Source organism: Lygodium microphyllum, chromosome 7 (assembly GCF_053477565.2).
Source record: "Lygodium microphyllum isolate KBCC chromosome 7, Lygodium_microphyllum_v1.1.10, whole genome shotgun sequence".
In the NCBI taxonomy this organism is placed as follows: Eukaryota; Viridiplantae; Streptophyta; class Polypodiopsida; order Schizaeales; family Lygodiaceae; genus Lygodium; species Lygodium microphyllum.
Genome location: NC_141141.1, coordinates 7,106,845 through 7,134,101, shown reverse-complemented (window position 1 = coordinate 7,134,101; position 27,257 = coordinate 7,106,845). Strand labels below are relative to the sequence as shown.

At 43.2% G+C, this 27,257-nt stretch overlaps 1 protein-coding gene across 7 annotated transcripts in view; it reads left to right on the top strand.

Moving 5' to 3' along the window:
- Positions 1-27,257, top strand: part of LOC148033149 (RNA pseudouridine synthase 7-like) — a 141,429-nt gene that overhangs the window by 35,544 nt on the left and 78,628 nt on the right. The window lies entirely within an intron of this gene.

Below are 27,257 nucleotides of genomic sequence, written 5' to 3'. Positions count from 1 at the left end.
TCTAAGGTACTAAGCGATAGTGTTGGAGTGTAGGCGACAGCTCACAGGTGGGGTTGGAGACTGGAATAAGGTGCTAGATAGTAGCAGACAATAGTGGGAAGCTCTGACCGTGATGTCCTTGATGAACAAGGTGTGGGTAGTAGAGATATGGCTCTTGAAACCTACAAAAATGAGATTGAGGGAGAGTGGTGGGCTGAAACACAATAGTCTTTAGGGATGGAACTAGTAAACACAACAAGTTGACTGCTTGATGATGATGATAGTTGATCATTGGAGGCTATATGAAGTTGGGCGACAACAGAGGAAGGTGAGGATGATATTGATTGGGCCTGCATTGCAGTAAATGCAAGTTGCAACATGCATTGGAAGTGGCTAGATAGGAGGGTGGCTTGCTCTCAAACCATAAACATATCTGTTAGGAGAGGTAGAAACTGGTCATTAGTAGCTGGAGTCAGTAGGCAGCGATAGTGGATAGGGCTCTAGGGGCTATCGATGACATGGCAGTAGTCTTGATGAGCTAGACAGCAAACCACTGGAGGGAGAGCTGATGGCTAAAACTTGCAAGACAAGGGATGAAGTTGAGTGGTGGGCAGCCTATTTGTTTGTAGAATGAGTGATTTCTCCCAAATTAGGGTTTGCCTTATGGGACATAGACACACTCTAGGATTTTTGATGAAACTTTGGGTAATTTACATGTTTTGGGGATGTGTTAAAGAGCTAATTAGTTTATAATGCTTTTTTTAGCTCAATAGTCCCATCCAACTTTTTGAAAGGGGGAAGAGAGGATTGTTAGCAGATATGTCAGCTCATGTGTGAGTTTGTGCATGTAGAGGTTGGGGACATTATTTAGGATATTTTAGGCATTTTTTATGGTCTTCATTTTGGTCATATTTAGCATTTATTGCTGGCCGACCTGATCATATTGAGGACATATTTTTGTCCTATATATTCAGGCTCCTCCTCCTCACTGAGTCACTCATCTACTATCACGTGTGGAGACTCCGTGGAGAGACAAGCCAGTGCTTGTGCCCATTCTACCAGTGACTTACTATTGTATGCGGTTGTCTCATGTTGGATATATGGATTCCGTTTCTCGAGCATATATCTGAGTTCTCATCTATATTGTGTTTCTCAGTGTTCTTTCTTTCCCTTTATCTTTTGTCTTGTGTTTCAACGGTTTATTACAACATATATTTACACTTCCATTGCTGCTCCACTTCTGACATGGTATCAGAGCACAGGTTCTATGCTCTTGCTGTCTTTTCTTTGCTGATTTCAGGACTGTTTTGACCATTGTTGATCAGGTGAATGAATGGTGTTTCAACCAGGCGACTTGCTTTTTCTGCGTTTTTGCTGACATCACCATCTGTATAGCCTGCGTCAGCCCCTCTCCTGCCTGTGTGACAGTAGGAGCCTCCGTTTTGGTGTTTTTGTATTTCCTCCTAATTGGGCGACTGCATTATTAGACCGTTTTTTCTGTTTCAAGTAGTTTGTGGCTGATTTTTTTACTTTTCGCAGCAGATTTCTTCTTGTTTTGGTCAGATTTTGGTGAATACTGCATGTGAACATTCATTTTCTGCAATCTGTGCTTGTGGTTTGGCTGTGTTCCCTCTCCAAATACTTTATTTTCTCTACTTCTATTCTAAATCCTCCACAGATGGCTCCTCCGTGCACGTCCACTGATGATAAGCTACACAGACCTGATTATCTTACATGGAGTGCTGTGATGAAGGCTTGGTTTATACAGAAGCGGTTATGGTACGTGGTTTGTGGAGCTATTGAACGTCCTCAACGGCCTTCTCCAGTTCTAGTTGATTTTGATGAAGACAACCATGAGGAAATGGTGCTTACATGGGATTCGGATGATGCAAGTGCTTACTTGGCCTTGCTTTGGTGTATTTCCAAAGAAGTCCTATCGGCGGTTACCTCCTGCATGATATCTTCTGAAGGTTGGACGAAGTTGCAGCTGATGTACATGGCACCTTCCACCATGAGGGCAGTTACTCTTTATGGACATACTATCCAGTCTTTTCTACTTCGTGTGACCCAAATCCACGACCAACTTCAAGGCTCATCTTATTGGACTCGTACTCTCCAAACTCCCTTCAGTGTTCGATGGAGTGGCGAATGCTTTGAGGGCGCAGACATTATCGACTCTTGTCAGTTTTACACATATGACCTCCCTACTACTTGAGCACGAGGCATCATTGTGGTTACAGGGGAGGCTTTCATTAGGTTCTAGTAAGGCTCTTGCAACTTTAGAGAGGGTTTGGAAGCAGAAGAAGTCGAAGACCCAATGTTACCATTGTGGGAAGAAAAGTCATTTACAGAAGGACCGCAAAGAGTTAGTGGCTTCCAGGAAGAAGAAGGAGAAGAAGACAATACGAGATGTGGACACCTCCGATGAGTTATCATCTGCCTCAAATTCAGACTTCGATCCTTCAGCCAAGGAGAAGTCTAAGGCGTGGAAAGGATCATCTTCTTTGGATCACGAGAAGGGATTGATAGCCCCTTCCTTAGTTGCTTTCTAGTGGTGGTGATTAGGGTATCCCTCACTACTCTCAAGTGCTAGAGAGGGAGTGTGAGAGGGTGGTGAGATGGGGCAACTGTGCCTCATCTATATATCTATATAGATGCACAGGATCCAGAGAGGGACTTCCCTGACTCATTGATTGAAGTCTGTAGGTTCAAATCCTGGAGCTAGGCTCTTAGTCTTGAGCTCACATGAGGGGACACATTTGGTGGTCTGGCCAAAGGTGGGGAATCCATGGTCATGTTAGCGATCAGATCCTGTCGGCAGCCAGTCGGATTGCCCAGTCGGACTGCCATGTGGCAGTCCGACATGTACCACAGCGACTTGCCTATTTCTGGCGCCTATTTTCTGGCTATTTATAGCCGATCTTCTGCAGTCTTCCAGCCATCTCTGATCGCAAGTTTCAGGCTGGAGGCTTGTGCAGATTACATCTCTGTTTGCAGATTTCAGGTTCGAGATCGTGCAGACTGCAGCGGACTTCAAGGTGAACAGCAGGTTGCATCGTCGAGGTGGAGACACACAGTCCCGTGCACTGCGCCAGTGTACATATCTGCATATCTTTGTATACAACACACTTTATACAGCAGATCTTCATCTTCCACAGTCTCTTTCTCTCTCTCTTCTCTCTGCGTTCTCTCTCTCTCTCAGTCTTGGTCCCACGCTTCCGCATCGCTGCACTCTGACATGGTATCAGAGCAGTATAGAAGGGATGGCTGAGTGAAGAACCAACCTGAATAGGAGTTTCCATCGCGACACAAGGCTGCGTTTCCAGCGTTTGAGGGCGAGCGGGTGGGCTGCGCCTCGGAACAAGGCTGAAGCAAGCGTGGGTGCGTGGGAAAGGAGTCCAGTTGGTGGATTTGCTGCTGTTTGCTGCTGTTTAAAGAGGAGGAAGGCTGAGTTTTCAGCTTTCAAGTGTAGGTTTTGCTTTTTCATTGCCTCCGGCAGGTGAAGAAGGTACGAGACGCGGAAGAAAGAGCCCGAGCAGGCTGCGTTTTCACAGTCAGAGGGGGCTGCTTTTGCGTTTGTGAAGGCATTACAGGTGAAGATGTCTACAGAGATTGACTTGGAGTTCCAGACGATCATGGACCGGAAGGTGCCTGTCTTACCGGCTCTTCCCGCAGATCAAAAGCTCGATGGCGACAATTACCGCATCTGGCGCGTGATGATGTTAGCCATCCTTGAGTCCTACGATTTGGCGGAGCTTGTACAGGAGGAGATCGACCGGCCCTCTGTGAGAGATGAGTCCAAACTCTCTTCTGATGCTCGTGCGGAGTTGGCCAAGGCACAGTCTCACTGGGACAAACTGAATGCCCGGATTCGTTCTTTTCTTTTTTTGTCTTGTACTACAGCCGTGATAGCCCACATCGAGCACTTGACGGTGGCTCGGGAGATATGGCTGGAGCTTGACTACATGTATAACCGGATGACCCTTATGAAGCGGGTTTCTTTGGAGGTGCAGATGCGGACCTTGTCCGTGAACAAGTCTTCTTCGTTGCGGGAGCACATCAACAAGCTTAGACAGCTTCAGATGTAGGTTCAGAATGCAGGGAAGTCGATTTCCTCCGAAGACATGGCAATCACACTTTTGTCCTAGTTGCCGCCACGATTCGGTGCTTTCTACTCCGCCCTTATTGCTTTGGGATGTGAGTCTACTCTTCGGTGGGAAGAGCTGGTTTCTATGGTCTTGGACCAAGAGGAACAATTGAAGAGACAATATGCTTCCAAGTCGGAAGCCTTGACAGGTCAAGCCTCTCAGAAGAAGGGGAAGGACCAAAAGAAGAAGAAGGAGGACAACAAGTCAAAGAAGGACAAAGACAAAGAATCCACATGCCATATTTGTGGAAAGACTGGCCATTGGAAGAAGGATTGCCCTGACAAAGACAATAAGGACACCAACAAGAAGGACACGAAGGATTCTGGAGCGGTAGCTGCACCCTCATCAGCTGCGTTTCTTCATCTAGCTGTCATTGAGGACTCTACACCGAATGCTTCTGATGCTGCGATGACAGCTTCCCAAGCTCGAGAGTGGATCGTTGACAGTGGTGCCTCCCGGTACATGACTCCTTCATCAGTTGGTGTTGCCCAATTGCGACCTTCGCGTGGGCAGATTCTCATTGGAGATAGCTCTTCGGTGTCTATTGCAGGACGGGGTGAGATACAGCTTATTCCAGATGGACGTGGTGGTACCTATACCTCAGAGATCTTGCATGTGCCAGGTTTAGGGTATCATCTACTTTCGGTTCATAAGATTTGTTCACTTGGACTTTTGGTGGAGTTTGACAGTGATTTGGTGCGAGTCCTTGATCGTGGGTCAAGGAAGGTTCTCTCATTAGGATATAAGGAGAACGGCATCTACAAATTGACGTCTTCTACCGCCCTTCCTACTCTTCTTCTCACCTCTCAGACACAGTCAGAGCTTTAGCATGCTCGGTTTGGTCACCTCAACTATGATTATCTTCGGAGGGCGTCACGTGGACAGCTTGTTCGAGGGTTGCCGGATATAGTGGTGAGCCAGCAGCCATGCGTCTCCTGCATTCGTGGGAAGTAGCATAGGGATGCAATTCCCAACAAAGCTTCGCGGCGGTCTACTTCACCAATGGAGCTTGTATCTACGGATCTTCGTGGCCCTATGAGGAACGAGTCCTTGAGAGGAAGCTCGTACTTCATGTTGATCGTAGATGACCTTGAGGCTTACTTTGAGACTAAGCCCGATGTTTCTTATTTTTTTTTGGGTGTGATGCCTATGTTCACATTCCCAAGGCTCATCGTGATAAATTTGAAGCAACTTCCCGAAGACAGGTGTTTGTTGGCTACAGCTCTTAGTCCCAAGGCTATCGTTTGTATGATCCCGTCAAGCGGGATGTGTACACCAGTCGAGATGTGCGGTTTGTGGAGGTTCCGGCCATAGCAGCGGGTGAGGAGCATCCCGTTCTTGGAGATCCAGGGGAGAGTTGGGCTCCCGAGACGGTTTCTTTGGAGCTCGCGCCTTTTGATTCCGATTCTGTTTCCGATACAGAGTCTACTGTTCCACCGGTCACCCCCGAAGAGTTACCACCGGTGGATATCCCAGAGTCTTCAGCTGATGGAGAGAGACGAGGAGAGGTCCGGCTTCCTCCAAGTTGGGCTCGTGACACACTCTGTGATTTAGGGATCGAGGGGGTCCCTGAGGAGTGGGGACCGCAGGATGGTCCGCGGCGGTTACGGAGGCACCGGGCACATTCTACGGAGCTTGTTTGCTCTAACTATTGTTTGATGATCCGTGTTATGCAAGATCGAGAGCCCACCTCCGTGAAGGAGGCTTTACAATCCGCACCATGGAAGAAAGCTATGGAAGCCAAGTTGGAGGATATTGAGAGGAATGACACTTGGTATCTCGTGCTTCGCCCCTCGAATAAGAAGGTGATTGGCGTCAAATGGGTCTTCAAGACCAAGTACCTTAGTGATGGTTCTTTGGACAAGCACAAGGCTCGCCTTGTTGCTAAAGGTTTTGCACAACACCCAAGGATTGATTGTCATGACACTTTTGCCCCCACTGCTCGTATGGCGACTATTCGAGCTGTTCTTGCCTTGGTTGGCCATAGGAGATGGCCTGTCTACCAGTTGGATGTGAAGTCGGCCTTCCTCAATGGTGATTTGAAGGAGAAGATCTATGTCGAGCAGCCTCCTGGCTTTGGATCTTCAGATGGGAAAGTCTACAGGTTGAGGAAGGCCTTGTATGGCCTCAAGCAGGCTCCGCGTGCATGGAACGAGAAGATTGATTCGTTCCTTCAGTCACAGTTGGGATATTGGCGTTTCAAGGCCGATCCGCAGCTTTATGTACACACTTCCGAGGCTGGCTGTGTGCTTTTTGTGTTGTATGTTGATGATTTGATTGTCACAGGTGATCATGCAGAGAAGGTCAAAGAGACGAAGGCAGCTTTACATCAGACGTTCGAGATGACGGATTTGGGTCTACTCCATTTCTTCTTGGGCCATGAGATTTATCAGTCTCAGAGGGGGATTTTCATCTCTCAGCAGAGATATGTACAGGAGCTCTTGGTTTCTTTTGTGATGGAGGATTGTCGGACCATTTCTACTCCTATGGATCCGAACTGGAAGGCCACTTCACATTCAGCTTCTCCCATGGCGGATGCTTCCCACTATCATCAGTTGATTGGATCATTGATTTGGCTCCTCAACACTCGTGTTGATCTTTGTTTTGCTGTTGGTCTCTTGGCGGGGTTCATGAGTGAACCTCAGACGATGCATTGGCAGGTTGCCCAGAGGATACTTCGGTATTTGACGGGGACATCTGATTTAGGGCTTCATTATCCAGCAGGCACAGGTGGTTCAGATCTTGTACTTGCAGGTTGGAGCGACTCGGATTGGGCTGGTGATGTGGACCACAGGCGGTCTACTACAGGTTACTGTTTTACCTTGGGTGCAGGTGTTATCTCATGGACTAGCAAGAAGCAGCCCACGGTCGCCCTTTCGTCTACTGAGGCGGAGTATCGGGTCACGTCTTCCACCACATGTGAGGCTGTGTGGCTTCGGAGATTGTTGGAGGAGCTTGGCTGCCCCCAGACTCGTCCTACTTTGCTGCAATGCGACAATGAGAGTTGCATTGCCTTGGCACGGAATCCTGTTTTCCATGCCCGGACGAAGCACATAGAAATCCAGTACCACTTCATCAGAGAGAAGCTTCTGGATGAGACCATCGCTGTGGAGTACTGCAAGACGGAGGACAATCTTGCAGTTTTTTTTACGAAGGCGCTTCCCCAGGCTCTACTTCGGAGACATGCCAGATCCCTCAGGCTTCTGCCCCGCCCAGACTCTGAGAGGGGGTGTTAGCGATCAGATCCTGTCGGCAGCCAGTCGGCTGCATTAAATGCAGCCGACCTGCCTATTTCTGGCGCCTATTTTCTGGCTATTTATAGCCGATCTTCTGCAGTCTTTCAGCTATCTCTGATCGCAGGTTTCAGGCTGGAGGCTCGTGCAAATTACATCTCTGTTTGCAGATTTCAGGTTGGAGATCATGCAGACTGCAGCGGACTTCGAGGTGAACAGCAGGTTGCATCGTTGAGGTGGAGACACGCAGTCCCATGCACTGCGCCCGTGTATATATCTACATATCTTTGTATACAGCACACTTTATACAGCAGATCTTCATCTTCCTCTCTCTCTCTTCTCTCTGTGTTCTCTCTCTCTCTCAGTCTTGGTCCCATGCTTCCGCATCGCTGCACTCTGACAGGTCACTTATGTTCTAGAGGCATTTTTGATAGGATGGTCACGTATGCTACTGAGAGACATTGGGATAGACATAGAGATACGCTATGATCTTCTCTATTTTTAGGAGCTGGTATGATCAACCTCGATATCAGGTTCTCTCCAAGCCACCTTGGTGGCGGCTTGATCACCCATTGCTTGGGTATCCATGGTTCTACTTGGTGGTTCTATGTTGTATGGTTTATGATTCATTATCATTGTACCATTGTATTGTATCGGATCACCCATGATCTGAGAGAGAGTTGAGTAGATATGTCATCTCATGTGTGAGTCTGTGCATGCAGAGTTGGGGATATTATTTAGGATATTTTTGGCATTTTTAATGGTCTTCATTTTAATCATATTTAGCATTTATTGCTGGCTGACCAGCATTAAATGCTGACCGACCTGATCATATTGAGGACATATTTTTGTCCTATATATTCAGGCTCCTCACTGAGTCACTCATCTACCATCACACGCGTGGACACTCCGTGGAGAGAGGAGCTAGTGCTAGTGCCCAGGCAGCCAGTGACTCAGTGTTGTATGTGATTGTCTCGTGTTGGATATATGGATTCCATTTCCCGAGCATACATCTGAGTTCTCATTTGTATTGTGTTCTTCAGTGTTCTTTCTTTCCCTTTCTCTTTTGCCTTGTGTTTCAGCAGTTTATTACAGCATATATTTACGCTTCCATTGCTGCTCCACTTTTGACAAGGGTAGGATAGTAACCTATACAGGTGGTGCCATAATTGCCATTCATGAACTCACGGCCATGGAAGGGAGAAGAGAATGCTATGATGGTGCTCAAGAAGGAACCGGTCATGGTCAATTTGTTGATCAACATCACGATCTCTTTCTTGATCTTGGCAGTCTTTGTGATAATCCTCATGGTCATGATGGTTAGAATGTCAGACTTCTCAGTATCACTAGTCACTTTGACGGTCCTTGTAGCCGCAATCCACATGATTCTGCCAATTGTACTGGTCTGCCATTGTATCCTTTAAAAAAATCTGCAAAAAAAAAAACGAGAAATTAGGTTGCTTATGTGGAAGATGACTTGTAGGATGATGATGTCAGCCGGTTGACGATCTGGTTGGCTGCTGTATGGTAGTATTTGATGTGCAGTAGATCAGTCGAGGAATATGGGCTTTTTTCAATATGCAAATTAAGCTTTCTGTTTTCCGAGGCCGGAAGGTCAAGAAATGCAGCTGCTCAAGGGTGAATTCTGCAAAATACGGGGTGGCACAGGGCTGGGATGGGAAATGCAGTCTGTTTACAACCCGAGTCTGCTTTGAACAGCTCAGAACAAGCTGCATTGATGCAAATACAGATGTGATGCACTCCTTGGTTGACAAAATGTTGCAGAAAATGGTCATTTGGCAGCAGATGATGCTAGCAGGCAGATGGTGCTACCCAGTAAAACTGCAACTGGTACATGACTGTTCAGATGGCAAAGGAATTGGAGCAGACTGAAAATATTAGCAGTATATTCAGCTTGTGAGTGAGTTTGGGATGTAATTCAGCGGGCCAGACATTTTAGACGTTTTTTGGCATTTTTAGTCGTCATTATTACAAAACTTATGACATTTATTGGTGGCCAACCAGCGTTAAATGCTGGCTGACATGATGCATTTATTGCATTATTTTTGGCTTATTAAATCCTTCCTCGACAGTCCGGTCATTCATCACTTGGAGATTCCATTGCATGCCTTGTTGGAGAGAGGGAGCTGGTGCCAATGCCCATGTAGCTAGTGACTCACTATTGTACACGACTATCTCGTGTTTGGTATATGGATTCCATTTCCCAAGCATATGTTTGAGTTCTCCTTTGCAATGTTCTCATGTTTTATCTTTTCTCTTTCTTTTGTCTTGTGTTCAATAGTTTATTTTAGCATTCTTCTATGCTTCCATTGTTGCACTCACTTCTGACATGGTATCAGATTTCAGGATCTACGTTCTTGTTGCTGTCCACTATTGATTACTGATCATTTGTGTCTGCTGTCTACTTTTATTGGCCTAGGCGATATCAATCTGCTGTCAATTGGCTTGTCTACTACCCCCAATCCTACGTTTTCATAAGCAAACCTATGTTTACTGCATGCTGTCATTTTTGTGATCAACTTCTTTCTTCACTATATGTGAACTTCATTAGGTGCAGTCTGTGTTGTGCTTTAGCTATCCTCTCTCTCTTCTATTCCTTATCTTCTCTTTCTATCCTCTCTAGATGGCTCCTCCTTGTTGTTCTACTGATGACAAACTTCATAGCTTTAAACTTAACACAGAGTGCTATTGTGAAAGCTTGGTTTGTGTAGAAGCGCTTGTGGTACGTTGTTTTTGGAGCTATTGAGCACCCTTAGTGTCCTACTCCTCTTCTAGCTGATTTTGATGAGGACAACCACAAGGAAGTTGTGCTTACATGGGATTTTGATGATGCCTGTGTATATTTTGCTCTTGTTTGCTATATCTCTAAAGAGGTGTAGGAGGTCCCTCGACCATGTGTGTAGTTATCCTCTATGGACAGCTCCAGTAGATGAAGTTCGAGTCAAAGGTGTTGGGAATAAAGGCCCCCGTGCCTTTAAATGTGCTCGGGTGTGAACACACCCTTAGCACTTGTACTTACACATATATATCTATCTAAAAACCTAAAGGTACACACTCGTCATTGTACCTAAAAAAGGTGCACACACTCTGATCTGCTCTCTCTCACTCTCTCTGTCTCTCCGTGACTAAGAAACACGTGCTGTCTTGATCTTCGTGCCTAACGTGTCACTACAAACTGGTATCAAAGCTGGCAAGAGACAGCTCGCAGGTATCGTGGGTAGTCGCAGGCAGTGAGAATAGTAGACAATTGCAGACATCGTGGGTAGTCGTAGGCAGTGAGGACAATCGACAGCTGCAGGCATTGTGAACAGACGCCACGTGAGACTCCAACGAGGAGACAGGTCATGGCGGGCAGGCCATGACAGGCAGCGAATGGCGTGTACACTAGTTAATGGGGGCAGCAGTTGGCGCGTGACGGTCCAGAGAGTGACCATCAGGCAGCAGTCGCACAATGGGTTCGTGGTGGGTAGGCGCAGGCGACGTCCAGTCGGCGACCTGCATGGGGTCAACGGACCCCATCACACCTTTTTTCAAAATCGTTTTTAAAAAAAAGAAAAACAAAAGAAATAATTCAACTTCTACCCCCCTTTCTTGACGGGGTTTCACGCGCCAGGCACAAACGGCCAGATTTGTGCAACTGTGGTCCAGAAAATTTGGGCCTTTTTCGAGATTTGGGAAATGCGATGCAGGACAAGCAAATTTGTCTCAGAAATTGCAGGAATTTGTGACATTTTGTCCCCGACATTTGGGGCTTTTCATGTACATGCACAAATTGGACTGAAATTTACCGAATTTTTCGACATTGATGCGCATTGGACCCATGCAATTTGGGGCTTTTGCAGTTTGGGCAAAAATTGTGCAGCATTTGGTCATTTTATGTACATGCAGGTTGAATTCCACACAATTTGGACATCAACACTAGGTAAAATTTGGGGATTTTGCTGAAATTGCTCTATTTTGGAAAAATTGACCTGTTCTATGCATGACAGAGAAAATACAGATGTGTGATTGATGCTTTGAGCACAAAAATTTTGGGGCTTTTGATCGTTCGTGTCAAATTTTATGCTCGTGGGTACATGTACAACAGAAATTGCAGCTAAAATTTGGGATTTCTCATGTAATGTGATGCATATGCCCTTGGAACAGCTCTAATCAGTTGGCTAATGCTATAGCACATGGTTTGGTGCTTCTGAAAATTTAATTACAGATTTGAAATCTGTGCTTCTACGTGGTTATTTATTGCTGGTTGGTACTTGTTTGTACCTTGGCCACTTGGGCGACATTTTTGGGCCTGCATTTGCTATTTTTTGGTCACATTTGGGCTGAAAATCATGGCTGGCAGCAATGACAGAAGTAATTTGATGCACATAAAGAAGCTTGAAGGAGCACATAACTTTGCAATTTGGCAAAAACAGTGCTACAATATCCTGTTGCAAAAGAAGCAGGCAAAGCCGATTAAAACTTAAGGGCCAAAGCCCGCGGACATTGAATAGGAAGATTGGGATGAATTAAATGAGCTTGCACGCTCAACCATCGAGCTATCGATTTCTGATGCCTTGCTGTTTAACATAGAAGGTTTGGATTCTGCATATGCTATATGGACTCGACTGGAAGAACTGTATGCACAGAAGAGTGCTGCAAGCAAAGTGTATTGGCTGAAAAAGCTTACGGATTTGTGTATGAAAGAGGGTCTACTTACTTCAGTGAGTTTAACTCCATTTTCAACCAGCTGGTTGCGTTGAAGTTCATGATTGATGAGGAATTTAAGGCTACTTTCTTGCTTTGCACTCTACCAAAGAGTTGGGATACGTTCAGCGCTACTATGAGCAATTCTAATGTGATCCTTTTGTATGCTGATGTAGAGAGTGCTCTACTTATGGAAGAAATGAATTGACAGAACAATGCATCCAGTAAGTCTTCCAGTGCTTTGCATACTAGGGACAGATCACAGCAAAAAGGCAAATATGATAGCAAGGGATATAGTAAATCACGTGGCACAGATGTTAAATGCCATCATTGTGGCAAGAAGGGTCACTTTAAACGTGACTGCTACAAATGGAAGAAAGAGAAAGGAAAGGGCAAGAAGACAAATGATAGCAAGGAAGAGAAGAAAGACAGTCAGCCTAAGAAGAGCAGTGTCAAAATTGAAGAGGTGAATGTAGTTACTCATGACAGTGATAGTGGGAGTGACATACTCTTTGTCTCTTCACACTTTGGTGCACATGCTTTACTTGCAGATACAGATGATGACATGCATACTTGGATTCTTGATTCAGGTGCTTTCTTTCATGTCACCCCTCATCGTGAGTGATTCTTTGACTATGTAGGAGGTCGACATGGTGTTGTCCATCTTGGGGACAACTATGCATGTGATATTGTAGGTATTGGGAGTGTGCAGTTACAGTTTTAGCATGGCTCTGTCTTTACGCTTCAGCATGTACGGCATGTACCTCAGCTCAAGAAGAGCTTGATTAGCATAGGGTAGCTAGATGATAATGGTTTTCATACCACCTTTGGTGATGGAAAATGGAAGATCTGTAAAGGATCTAGGGTTATTGCCAGAGGTTGCAAGAGTGATACTTTGTATCCACTTCATGTATCTAGTGTGCATGACCATGCTGTTGCCGTGACCGAGTAGCCAAGCGTTTCTTTGTGGCATGGCCGGTTGGGACACATGAGTCAAAGAGGAATGAAAGTGCTTTCTCATTTGGGTTACTTGCCTTGTTTTCGTCATGTTGATTTTGAGCATTGTGATCATTGTATTTATGGCAAACATGCACAGACGTCTCATAAAAAGTCTCTTTCGTTGAAATATTCTCCTCTAGAGTTAGTACACTTAGATGTATGTCAGATGCCAGGATTATCTTTAGGGGGAAAGAAATATTTTGTCACCTTTGTCGATGATGCTACACGAAAGGAATGGGTTTATCCTATTCGTAGCAAGGATGAAGTGCTTGACAAGTTTAAAAAATTCTTGGCATTGGTTGAAAATTAAACTAATAAGACACTTAGTGTCTTCGCTCCTACAATGGTGGGAAATATGTGTCCAATGCCTTTCAAGCATTTTGTGACAGCAAAGGGATAAAGAGGGAGCTCACTGCTCCTCATAATCCACCCCAAAATGGAGTTGCAGAGCGTATCAGACCATACAGGATAAGGTCCGTACGATGCTGTCTCATGCCGCATTACCCCATGGTTTAATGGAAGAGGCTGTTATGACAGCCGTACACTTGATTAATTAGTCACCAAACATGTCTTTTGGGGGGGGGGATGGGAGTTCCCCAAGAAGCGTGGTCGGGCAAGCCACCTTCATATGCTCATCTGAAAGTGTTTGGCTGTGAGGTTTTTGTGCACATTCGTAAAGAAAAACGCAGCAAACTTGAGCCAAAGTCCCCTGTAAATGCATTTTCCTAGGATATGGTGACGAGGGTGAAAGGGGTAATAGATTGTGGGATCCCGAGAAAAGGAAAGTAGTACGCAACAATGATGTTATATTCCGGGAAGATTGCATGGATAAACAGCCCGAAAAGACTGAGGAGGTCCGTAGGGTTGTATTCCAGGAAGAAATACCTTTTGGACAGCAAAATGTGCCTGCTGTACAGCAGCAAATACGTGCTGTAAATGAACCTGTAAATGTAGAAAATGATGCTAGAAATGATCAGCTAGCTATCGCCCATGATAACGAGCCACTACATGTGCAGGAACAACCAGGACAACAAGCTATTAATGCTGATTTGAAAGCAATACCAGGACAACATGCTGAAAATGGAAATTTGCAGGACCAGCCAGCAAACAATGACCATTGGGTTAGGAGATTGTCTAGAGCTACTAGACAACCTGACAGATTTGTTCCTGGTGCAAACAATGTGGCATTATGTCATGTTGACAGACTGTGATGAACCGTGTTGCTTTAAGGAAGCAATGGACAGACAGGACAACAAGAAATGGTATAAAGCCATGTTGTTAGAAATGGAATCTCTTGAGAAAAATGGCAGAAAACAGTTCCATGCAAATGGATTTACAAGATGAAGGTCACTTCTGGTTTCTCACCAAAGTACAAAGCAAGATTGGTTGCAAGGGGTACAAGCAGGAGCATGGAATTGACTTTGGTGAGATTTTCTCTCCTGTAGTCAAGATGACTACATTGAGAACCATTTTGGGCTTGGTTGCAGCTGAAGATGTCACAATCTTGTGACATGCAATGGAACCATGAAACCGGCCTGTTCACTGGAAAGGGCGGTAGTGTACAACCAAAATATATAAATGCTTTCACCCAATTCATAGTCACCCACTTTACCTGAACTTAAAGACAGAACCTAGAAGAATCTCATTCAAAACAAAAGATCGGAATGGAATTGTAACACACAATCTCTTTTCATAAAACATAAATCCATCATTATATGACAATGAATCAATAGGAATCAAGTTATTTTGAACTAATTTATTCCAATCAGCATAAAAAGTAATATCCTGATGATAAGTATCTTTCATAGCAATCAAAGAATCAAAAGATATAACAGAAATATTATGAATGGCAGGTCTTCTACTTAATGCATCAGCCACTACATTTTTTTTTCCGGGTTGATATTGAATGATAGGATGAAAACTCTGGATAAAAGATGCCCATTTGATATGTCGGTCAGAGATTTGGGGTTGGCTAAGTAAATGTCTAATACTTTGCTGATCGGTCTTAATCATAAATTCTGAACCCATTAAGTAGTGTTTCCACTGTCTTAATGCTTGTACAACTGCTAATAGTTCTTTGTCATATGTGGAATATTTCAGTTCAGAGGGTTTCAACTTACAACTAAAATAGGCTATAGGATGATTATCCTGCATAAGTACAGCTCCTATTCCTGATCCACTAGCATCGGTCACTACTAGGAAGAATGGTCTATTAAAATCAGGCAACTGTAGGACAGGGGCATGTGTTAATGCATGTTTCAATAAGTTAAAGGATTTTTGTTGATTTTCGGACCAATGATAGACAATTCCTTTCTTCAGAAGTTTGGTTAATGGTAAAGCAAGTAAGGAAAAATTACGTACAAACTTCCTATAGAAACTAGCAAGACCAAGGAATGAGCGTAACTCATGCAAGTTTTTAGGTACAGGCCAATTCAATATTGCATCTATTTTCTTAGGATCAACTTTAATTCCATCAGATGATACAATATGACCTAAATACTCAATTTCTGTTTTAAAGAATTCACTCTTTTCAGGATTTGTATACAGTTGATTATCTTTTAATAACTGGAAAACCAATGACAAATGCTCATAATGTTTTTCTCATTTTGACTAAAGACCAAAATATCATCAAAGAAGACAATTACACAATACTGATATTTCAGAAATATACGGTTCATCATTCTACTAAACGTAGCAGGTGCATTAGTCAATCCAAATGGCATCACTAAAAATTCGTAATGACCAAACTGTGTCCTAAATGCAGTCTTGAATATGTCTGACGTATCTAGTCTCACCTGATGATAACCAGACTTAAGGTCTATTTTACTAAATATAGCAGATTCTTGCAGTTTGTCCATAAGGTCATCAACTCTAGGAATGGGATACCTATTCTTTACAGTGATCTTATTTAAAGCTCGATAGTCAATGCACATACGATAGGTATTATTCTTTTTCTTGACTAATAGAACAGGTGCACCGAATGGAGAACTACTAGGTCTAATTAATCCTCTATTTAGTAATTCCTCAACTTGACTTTGAATTTCTTTTTGCTCTATCTGGTTATGCCTATATGGTGCTTTTCAAGGTGGTTGTGTGCCAGGGATCAAATCTATCTTATGGTCTTCTGGTTGTGAAGGAGGTAAACCAGGTGGTAGGTCTTCGGCAAAACAGTCCTTAAAATGTGCAAGAAATTCTTTATGCCTAGGGTGCATATGATTATCTTTTACTTTACCCAAATGAGATAAGATTTACTACTCTTGCGTAATGCATGTTTAGCTTGAGTATGCGAAAGCAGTGGAAAAACATTAGATGCATGCATACCATATAATGTGATAGGTTTTTCTTGAAAATTAATATTCATTGAATGTGTGGAATAGTCTATATCTGGGTTATGCTGGTGACGCCAAGGCATACCTAAAATAATGTCACTCGACTGTAATGGAACAACTAAGGAATTTCTTCTTTCTGTGTATTGACCAATTTGAATCTCTAAGTCATGCACTTCCTGTGTACCATTATACCTAGTGCCTAAGAATGCTGCTTTGATGCGATAATGCGTAGGTACGGTCTGTAACTTCAATTCTTTTACTAATTTTGCTGAAATAAAATCATGAGTGCTACCGTCATCATGTAAAATAATCTTTTCCTTTCCATGCACCAAACATTTCATAGTCAATAAAGAATGTGGAGTTGGCATACCTGGTAAAGTATCCGAAGGAGTAGTAGTATCATCCTCATCTTCTGTGAAATCAGGCATATCTTCATGTTCGTTTTCGTCCATTGCTCCAAGGTAGTTGTTATGGGCAAGTGGCTTCTTTGAATGACAATTTGCTGCTAGATGTCCAGGCTGGTGGCATTTATAGCATACTACTTTTTGCACAAATTACAATGTAAAAAGCATGAACGACAAGAGCAAGAGACCAATTGGGTGCAATCTCTCCCCATGCCTTGTGTGAGCGCTCCACAAAGCATGTATTTTATGTATTATTCATATTCAAGCTCAAATAATAGCCCAAATTACAAAATAGCAAGCTTTTAGCTTTTGAGTTTGCTTTAACACAAAATAGGAATAAAGCTGATGGACGGTGCCCAAAGAGTCTGGCACGCCCAATACAATGTCCAAATAGAAATAACATAATCGTGCGCCCATGCGCATACAAAATAATAATAAATATCCAACACCTCAATAAATAGGCGTGACAAAATATAGGCGTGGCGCCTATCAAAATATAATCCATAAATCGAATACTCGCTATCCTCCAATGCTTTCGTCCGCCACTGCTACTATCTCTACACATCAACTGAAGCATTCACAATCGTTAGTAAAATAATACAATTAAATCGACAAAAGTGAATACCTAGCAGTCTTCAGCTACATAAATAAATCAACTGGTTAGAAATAAATCCTAACCTTAATTTATTACGAGTGCGCACTCTAAACTCATAAACGTTTATTAATTTAATATGCATTTTGCGAAATCACCCGCTATGGAATCACCCATGTACACACTAAATTAATGAAACGCCCGAAAAGGACAGGCGTCCCCATCAACTTCTCGCACAAAGAATCCACTTTGTGTATGAGCCCCGGTCATCAAAGTTTACGGAATCCACCGTAAAACCTCATGGAATCCACCGTGGCACGGAATCCACCGTGAAATATGCCTCCTGGCATCATACAAGAAGCTAGAATGCTCTTGTTGCGATACAGACACCCTGTTGGCCCCTAAGTTAGGCGCCTCTTGCGGTTTTTCTTTATTCATTAACAAAGGGATAATCCCACAATAACCTGCCTACAAGCTGTCCCTGTACAAAGTGGAGAAGGAAACACAATTCCAACCCGATTTTGACACCATAACAGCAATACAACTTGACTTGGTCATTAGGCAATGGAACCATGAAACCTGCCTGTTCACTGGAAAGGGCGGCAGTGTACAACCAAAATGTATAAATTCTTTCACCCAATTCACAGTCGCCCACTTTACCTGAACTTAAAGACACAAAACCAAGAAGAAATACAGGAAGCTAGAATGCTCCTGTCGCGACATAGACACCTTGTTGGCCCTTAAGTCAGGCGCCCCTTGCGGTATTTCTTTATTCATTAACAAAGGGATAATCCCACAATAACCTGCCTACAAGCTGTCCCTGTAGAAAGTGGAGAAGGAAACACAGTTCCAACCCGATTTCGACACCATAACGGCAGTACAACTTGACCTGGTCATTATCCCTACTCGATAGGTGCCTCCATACACCTAAACACACTCAATGAAGTGCTTGGTAAGAAATTCAGCACGCTGAATTTTATGGTTTTTGTCTTTAAACTGCTCCAAAATACATGTACAATGTCCCTGGAGCTTCCTTGAAGCTTCTGGAGCAAATAGACACCAAAAATGTCCAAAAACCTAAACCTGCAAAAATATACAGCAGGCTGTAATGTCATGTTTTGGGCCCTGTTTTACCTGTCAATCACTTGTGTGCGTAGCCAGTGGGCTCCCGCACCTTATGGGGCACTTGCCCTTTGAATCCTGCGAGATTCACGCGAGAAATCTCAGGAAAACAACGTTTTCCACACAAGTATCTGCTTGGGAATACAATTAGCAAACCCTGTACTTGTTCAAGAGGCTCTTGCCTCGGCAATTATGCATAAACCCACAACACTGTACATGATCCATTTGATTATCCCACAATATTGTACATAATCCATTTGCTCAGATAAGGAGAGAGTGACCTAGGAGGAGCAAGCTCAACCTCTGTACATGAGTTAGAGATGAAGAAGTACCCTCCATAGCTGATGTATTTGCAGCAATTTGCCCTCAGCCCCATGAGTTCCATGCTCCAATCTGCCCCTCATGCATTGAAACTCGTTTTTGTGCTGCTCTCTCTCTCTCTCTCTCGCTCTCTCTCTCTCTCTCGAGAATTTATGCCCAAATTGTGACACATGGCATACACGCAACAATTTTCCTGTTTAAACCTTTTGGTCTAAATTTCTCTATGATCGTTGCAAAATTTGACCTCGGCACAGACCAGAGAATTAATCCTCATGCCAAAACGAAGATAATGACGCGAACAGATTCTGGGGTCCAAAAATAGTAACTCTCTAAATTTTAGGAGCTGCTTCCATTGCATCCCCACTAGTCTTCTGACCATCTTTGCAGACTATGGCTACATCCAAATTTGCAATGTAGCTCGACTGAAAGTGAATTTCCATTGATGACCCCACATGGACTAATCTCTTGCAGATTTGTCCATCTTCACTTTGAACTAGTCTCTTCCAGGCTAGTTCTTCAACACACTTGTCCATATACACTTTCACAAGTCTCTTCCAGGCTTGTCAATCTACAGTGCCATCAGTCTCTTCCAGACTTGTATTGGACCTTAACTGTCCAGTCTTGACTCATTGGACATTCCTATTGGTTTCACATACTGGCCATGCAACTCAGGCGTTTAGATTTCAAGAGAGATCCTTCCAAAAAGAAAAACAAAATGAAGTAGTAATAAAGAAATCAGCAAAAAGGTAATAGTTGTCAGAGTCTTGTGTCAGAAGATATGGAGCTCATATAGATGGATGTAAAGATTGCATTCTTACATGGTGATTTGCATGAGGACATATATATGTAGCAGTCTGAAGGGTTTGTCGAACAAGGGAAAGAAAAGATGGTATGTAAACTCAAAAGGAGTTTGTATGGGCTGAAACAAGCACCAAGAGAATTGTATTATGAGTTTGATACATTCATGAGTCTCAATGCTTTCATAGAAGTCAAGTGGATCACAGCTTGTACACCAAGAAGGCAGCAGATGGCAGCTTGATTATCTTGGTTTTGTATGTTGATGACATGCTGATTGCTGGCAGGGATACTCATGCCTTGGACTCACCGAAGCAAAGTCTTCATGGCAACTTTGACATGAAGGATCTTGGTGATGCAAATCACATTCTTGGCATGTGGATACTCAGAGATACATCAAAAGGCTTACTCTATCTATCTCAGCAGGAGTATATCTCCAAGGTTTTGCAGCGTTTTAATATGGAGGGGGGGACATATGTGAAACTCAATGCAGAGGACAGCCCTACATTTGATGATGAGAAGGCTGAAATGGCCAAAATACCATATGCTTCAGCTGTTGGCATGCTACACGTCCTGACATTGCCTTTGCAGTGGGAGTGGTTAGCAAATACATGGCAACCCGTGGCAAGAAGCATTGGGATGCAGTGAAAGGTATTATAGATACCTCAAATGCACAAAAAGGAGCTGTGCATCTGCTTTGGAAAGCAGAAGGCATCTGTTGCTGGCTTTACGGATGCAGATTATGTTGGTCATGCGGACTGCAGGAAGTCCACTTTTGGTAGAGTGCTATCATGCTAGCACGGAATCCTGTCTTTCATGCAAAGACAAAGCATTTACAGGTGAAGTACCGCTTCATTAGAGATGTAGTTGAGAGCAATAGCATTGAGCTTGTCTAAGTACATACAGGTGATAATCTTGCAGATCTTCTCACGAAGGATCTTCCAGCAGAGCGGTTTGCTCATTGCTGATGGATGATGGGAGTTGGATAGATATATGTATTTCAGCTTAGTACACACCTAGACTTAGCTGATTCTTTTCTCCTCTTAAGGCACATCGCCTTTAGGTGGGAGGTTGTTGGGAATAAAGGCCCTCGTGCCTTTAAATGTGCTCGGGTGTGAACACACCCTTAGCACTTGTACTTACACATATATATCTATCTAAAAACCTAAAGGTACACACTCCTCATTGTACCTAAAAAACGTGCACACTCTCTGACTTGCTCTCTCTCACTCTCTCTGTCTCTCCGTGACTAAGGAACACCTGTTGTCTCCATCTTCGTACGTAACCTGTCACTACAGAAGGATACCATCCAGTTCTTCTTGCTTCATGTTACATAGGTACAAATTAGCTTCGGCACATGCAGTCCGTGCTTCTAGAAGCTCATCTTGTAGGGATTGTGCTCTACAATCTCCCGTTGGAGTTTGATGGAGTACCCAATGCTTTTCAAGCCTAGACATCATTGATGCTAGTGAGCTTTATACCATAGAAACAGGGAACGGCCGTTCCGGCCTAACGCGTTCCAAACCCTCCAAGGAGATGAAACAGCCAGGGAACGTTCCCTGCCGTTCCCCCTGCCGTTCCCTACCGGACCTTGTCGTTGCCTGCCGTTCCCCCTGCCGTTCCCTGTTTGGAACGGCCATTCTAGGCCTGTTGACTGAAAATTGACGTTCTTTCTTGTTTTTTTTTTTTGCTTGGGTCACAGTCCTTCTACCACATTTTCACCCATCTCCATTGCCTAATGTGCACACACTAATCTCTCTCTCTCTCTCTCTCTCTCTCTCTCTCTCTCTCTTGGGTTAAAGATTCAAAGTGTCAAGACAACCCACAAGCTAATTAGAAGTCCATGCAAAGTTCAAATTTGATGCATTATCAACTCTTGCAAATCAGAATCAAATTTCAGCCGATACTCAATTCCAAGGTATTCATCCATTTATATTGTCTAATTTCAAGGATAAATTGGGATAATTGGGGCAATTCAAGGCAATTTGGAGCTATGGGGGTAATCGAGTCAATTTTGGGACATTTGGGTCAATTTCATGCATTGACGGGTATTGGGGCAATTAGAGGGACATTCTTTGGGGCAATTTGGGTCATGCAGGGCATATTTGGGGTACTTAAGACATGTGCCGTTCCCCCCGTTCCCGTTTCCCGACCTTGGACATTCCCCTCGTTCCAGGGGGTCCCGTTCTTGTTCTCGTTCCCGTTCTAAGTAACTATGCTTTACACAGATGCTCTCGATATTGCTTGAGTATGAGGTGCCCTTGCGATTATAGGGGAGGCTTCCATCCTAGTATGTTGGCTCCAATGAGGCATTTACAGGATCCGAAGTCGAAGGCCCAGTGTTATCACTGGTGGTAAGAAGAGACATTTGTGCAATAATTGTAAATAGTTAGCGGCTTTGAGGAAGAAGAAGGAGAAGAAGAAGAAGCAGAAGACGGACTCCTTTGCCGAGTTAGCCTCCTAATCCGAATCCGACTCGGATTCTCTAGCCAAGGCCAAGGCAAGGCGTAGAAAGGATCATCTTCCTCAAATCGAGGGAAGGGCTTGGCAGCCCCTCTTGCTACTCTCTAGTACAGGCGATGTGGTCATCCCTCAAGACTCTCCAATGCCAGAGAGGGAGTGTGATGAGGTGGGGCAGGGAAGCCTCATCTATAGAAGTATATATGTGCACAAGTTCCAGAAAGAGACCTCCCTGACGCATTGACTAAAGTTTGGTAGGTTTTCAAATCTTGGAGTTGGGATTGACTTCTAGGTTGTTGATGGGTTGTTACTTGACAGAGAGTTGGATTGGCTGCTAGTTTGAGCTCACTTGAGGGGACGCTTTTGGCGGCCCTGGCCAAAGGTGGGAATCCATGTTTACGTATGCTCAGAGGCATTTTTGACAGGATGATCATGTGTGATATTGTGAGACATTGTTGACAGACATAGAGAGTTGCTCTGGTTGTTCTCTATTTTTAGGAGTTGATACGATTAACATTGACACTAGGTTCTCTTCAAGGCACCTTGGTGGTGACTTAATCACCCATTGCTTGGGTATCCATGGTCCTATTCTGGTGGTCTATATTGTATGGTCTATGATGAATCATTATTATTGTATCATTGTATTGTATTAGATCACTTATGATCTGAGAGAGGGTGTTAGTAGTATAGTTAGCTCATGAGTGAGTCTGAGATGTGATTCAATGGGCCAGAAATTTTAGATATTTATTGGAAATTTTTGGTGGTCATTATTATGAGATTTGTGGCATTTATTGTTGGTTGACCAACATTAAATGCTGGCTAACCTGATGCATTTATTGCATTATTTTTGGCCTATTTATTTGGCTCCCTTCTCCACAGTTTAGTCATTTATCACTTGTCGATTCCAATGCATGCCCTATTGGAGAGAGGGAGCCAATGCTAGTATCCATGTTTTGAAGATATGCTAGGGTTTGCAGTGAGGAAACACAGCATATACAACCAAGATTGAAACACAAAGACTCAAACACAGACAAGCAAAACTCAAATCCTAAACACAAAACGCAAAATGCAAAAACTCAAAACTCAAATACAGAGACAAACACAGAGAGAAGAAACTTTGAAGTAAATGAATGTTGTAAATGAATTTAAGAGTGTACAAAATGTCTAAGGACAGAGCAATGCAGTGTTGGAGAGTGATGTCCATCGGAGACGGATCCCAAGTACAGTAACCACTAGTAGGAGATGAGAGAGTGCCGAGGCAGCAAGTGAAAATAGTAGAGGTGTTTGCTGATGTAGATGGCTTGCTGGACAACAAAAACGTAGCTATTGCAACAATCACCTAGTGGGAGTGATAGTAGTAGCCTGTTGCTTGGTACCGGATGTTGAAAATGCAGGTTGATCAGGTGCTATGATAATGTAGTAGATGGAGATCTCCAATCAGCAAGGCGATGGCTGAAGTCAAGCCGCCTAGGGCTACATAATGATGGGTTGTAGTCGGTGATGGCTGGACAGCAGATGGTAGGTGGCTGAATTCTTTACGGTAGAGTGAGAAACTTGTATAAAAGGATAAGATTGAATGGTGGGTAGCCCGTCTATTTATAGATGTTGAAGGGTGTTCCAAAAAAGTAAAGTTTTGGGGGATGTCATGATGACATGTATTTTTGAAACCTCACTTAACATGTGGATTAATTTTTAATCACACGATTAAGTAAATGTTGCACATGTGAGGTGCAATTGGGGCTAGAGTAAATTTACGAGCCTAGAATCTGAGAAAATCACGAGATATCAAAGGCAAAAGTTCTGATAAGTTATGTTGCATAGGTACTAGGTGGTATCTTGTGTCAATTGTTGGCCTAGGTCATTCATTTGGCCATAAGCGCCAGTTAGTGACACTAGAGATGTGGCGTTTAATGGTACCTAACACTGATCTAATGGTCAAAGATGGCACAGAGAGACTCCAGAGTGGAAGATGCCTAGCCAATTTAATTATTGGCCAGCCAGATTATTTTTTTGGGCATCGAAATAATTATTTGATTAATTTCATTAATTAAAGGTTGAAAATTAGTATTTAATGATGGATAATGTTGAAAAAACCATGTGGGAAGATTGCCACTTGGCAAACTTGCCCATATAGGATGGTAAAAGATTGAAGAAGAGGAAAAACGAGATCATTTTTACTGTAGCAAATGTGGGAGAGGTGTGAGCAGCCATGGCCAGCCTATTTTCAGCCATTGCAACCAGCCATGAGTGAGTTTTGAGGAGATGATTGCAGATTTGGACCCTCCACAGCTGGGCGATTGCATCCAAGTACAAGGTGACAGCTGATTTGGATGTCTCAACTGTAGGCGATGGCATTTAATGCTGTTGTGGTAGGACAACAGCTGCATATGACTGATTTTCAGTCATTTTTCGCGACAAAACTTTGAATTTTCTCTCTCTACAACTTTTTCTCTTATCTCCTAGCCAATTAACAGCTTTGCTCCGAAGATCTGTGTTTGGACACTTGGAGGCTGAGAAATGGAAAATTTCTCTTCTGTAAACCCCAAATTATAGCAGAAATTAGGGTTTAGCAGCAGCATTGAGAAGCGTGCCAGAAATTGGAAGCTTCAAGACTTGGATTTTTTAGGGCTGAAGGTGAATTTCAGCTAAATTCAGGTGGAGAACTAGCCAACCATTGAATTTAGGGCATTTCCATCGTGTATGAAGTGGGTGAAGGCCAATTAAGTGCCCGAATCGAGGTGCAAATCAAATTGAAGACTTGTTAGTCACTGTGGACAGCAAGGGGAGTTGGATTGCGAAAGGGATTGGGATAATCTCATTGTAAATCAACTTCTTCTTCAATAAAGCTAAAGAAATATCGAAAGGGGCGCCAATTTTGGGGCCAATCGGGTGTGCATTGTCCAAGATTAGTAGGTAAATTTGTATTTTCAGATTTGTATTTATTGTTTGCTATTGTAATTAAGTTGTAATTAGGGATTTATCACTTATCCACAGAAGGAAGGCTGGTTTTTGAGGATCACTGAAACTCTCTCAAATTGTCTATCAAATTTGCGTTTTTCATTAATTAAGCGCGTCTTTGGGGCTGTTTAAAGATGTTAGTCAGCTGTATAGTGTGTTTTAGCTCAACATCCCCTCTCAAACCCAAAACTAAGCCTAAAAGAGAAGGCCTGCAATGGTTATCCCAAGGTGTCCTACCCTAAAAAAAGCAACCAAGGTATTGGACAAAGGGTGAATGTGGGCTGCCAAGACTAGAGAAGATGATTATTGTCATGAGGACATGTATTTTTGAAACCTCACTTAACATGTGGATTAATTTTTAATCACATGGTTAAGTAAATATTGCACATGTGAGGTGTAACTGGGGTTAGAGTAAATTTACGAGCCTAGGACCTAAGGAAATCAAGGGATGTCAAAGGCAAAAGTTGCTATAAGTTATGCCGCACAGGTACTTGGTGGTATTTGGTGCTAGTTGGGGCCTAGGTCATTCATTTGGCCATAAATGTCAGTTGATGACGCTAGGGAAGTGGTGTTTAATAGTATCTTACGCCAATCTAATGGTCAAAGATGGTGCAAAGATACTCGAGAATGAAAGTTGCGTAGCCAATTTAATTATTGGTCAGTCATATTATTTTTCAGGGCATCGAAATAATTATTAGATTAATTTTCAGTATGTAAAGACTAAAAATTAATATTTAATTATGGATAATATTGAAAAAACCATTTGGAAAGATTGTCACTTGTCAAAAATGCCTATGTAAGACTGAAAAACGTCTTTAGAGATTGGAGAGACGCATTTTTAGTATATTTAGCTTGCAAGAGAGAGGGAGGAGATGCTGCTGGTTTGATTTGCAGCCATTGGAGGACCTTCTAAGGCAGCTAGGAGCAAAAGAAGACCAATAATAGCGGGTGACAACATCTACAGGCTGTTGAGACAGGGCAGGAGCAGTAAATGAGTGATTTTCTTCGGTTCTTTGCATCTACAAGCTATTGAGACATGACAGCAGTAGTAAATGACAGATTTTCTTCAGTTCTTTGCAAAGAAAGTCTGAATTTTCTCTCTTCTCAGCATTCTCTCTTATCTCCCAGTCTTTCTATAGCCTTGCTGCAAAGATTATAGCATTGAGATCACTAGAGATTGAGAAATTTCAAATTTCTCTACTGTAAACCCTAATCTACAGCAGAAATTAGGGTTTAGCAGCAGCCTCAGGAAGCGTGCCAGAAATTAGAAGCTCCAAGTCTTGGATTCAACAGGGCTGAAGCTGTTTTTAGCCTATTCAAGTGGAGAAACCATCAAATAATTGAATTTGGGGCATTTTCCATCTCCATCAAAGTGGGTGAAGGCCAATTGATTGCCTGAATCAAGAGGCAAATCAGATTGAAGATTTGCTGGTCATTTTGGACAGCAAGGGGAGTTGGAATATTGAAAGGGATTGGGAGAATCCATTGTACATCAACTTCTTCTTTAATTAAATTAAATAAATTCCGAAAGGGTCGCCAGTTTTGGAGCCAACAAGTGGTCCAATGTCCATGATTATATGGTAAAGTGTGCATTTTAGTTTTGTGAATTTGTTAATTGCTGTAAATAGTGCTTAATTAGGTTATTGACCACCCTGTTCGAGGGGAAAAACTGGTTATAATTATCTTATCAAGGGAGTGCAAGTAGTCACCCCAAAGAGTATAGGACATTGGACAAAGGGTGCTCGTCGGCTAGCCAGTGGCCTACCAAGCCCTACAAAGGCAGATACAATCACATTGAACGTTTTTTTTGTTTTTTTTTTCGGTGGATAGTTAATTTTAGGGAATGACGGCTGATTAAGTAACAGTTATCTAGAAGACAGGAGTAAGGATGGTACACCCAACACATCACATAACAGTACAAACTTACCCAACCACTCGAGGATATTGATGATGAGGGAAAGGTGATAAGGTAGCATGGGAAGAAGATGGTGGTGTAATTTGCTAGTGGAAATAGCTTAAAATCCATTCAGTGGTTCTCTACACAATGGAATGCATAGTATACTACATGTTGAAGAATGCTCATGCAGCAGGTGCCACTTGGATAGTGTCCCTCGTCGGGAATTTGTTTACTTGTCTAAGCGCCCTAGTACAAAGATGATGAAATCATGCAATGGATAGGGGAAGGTACAACAGGGGGAAGGCCAATGTTG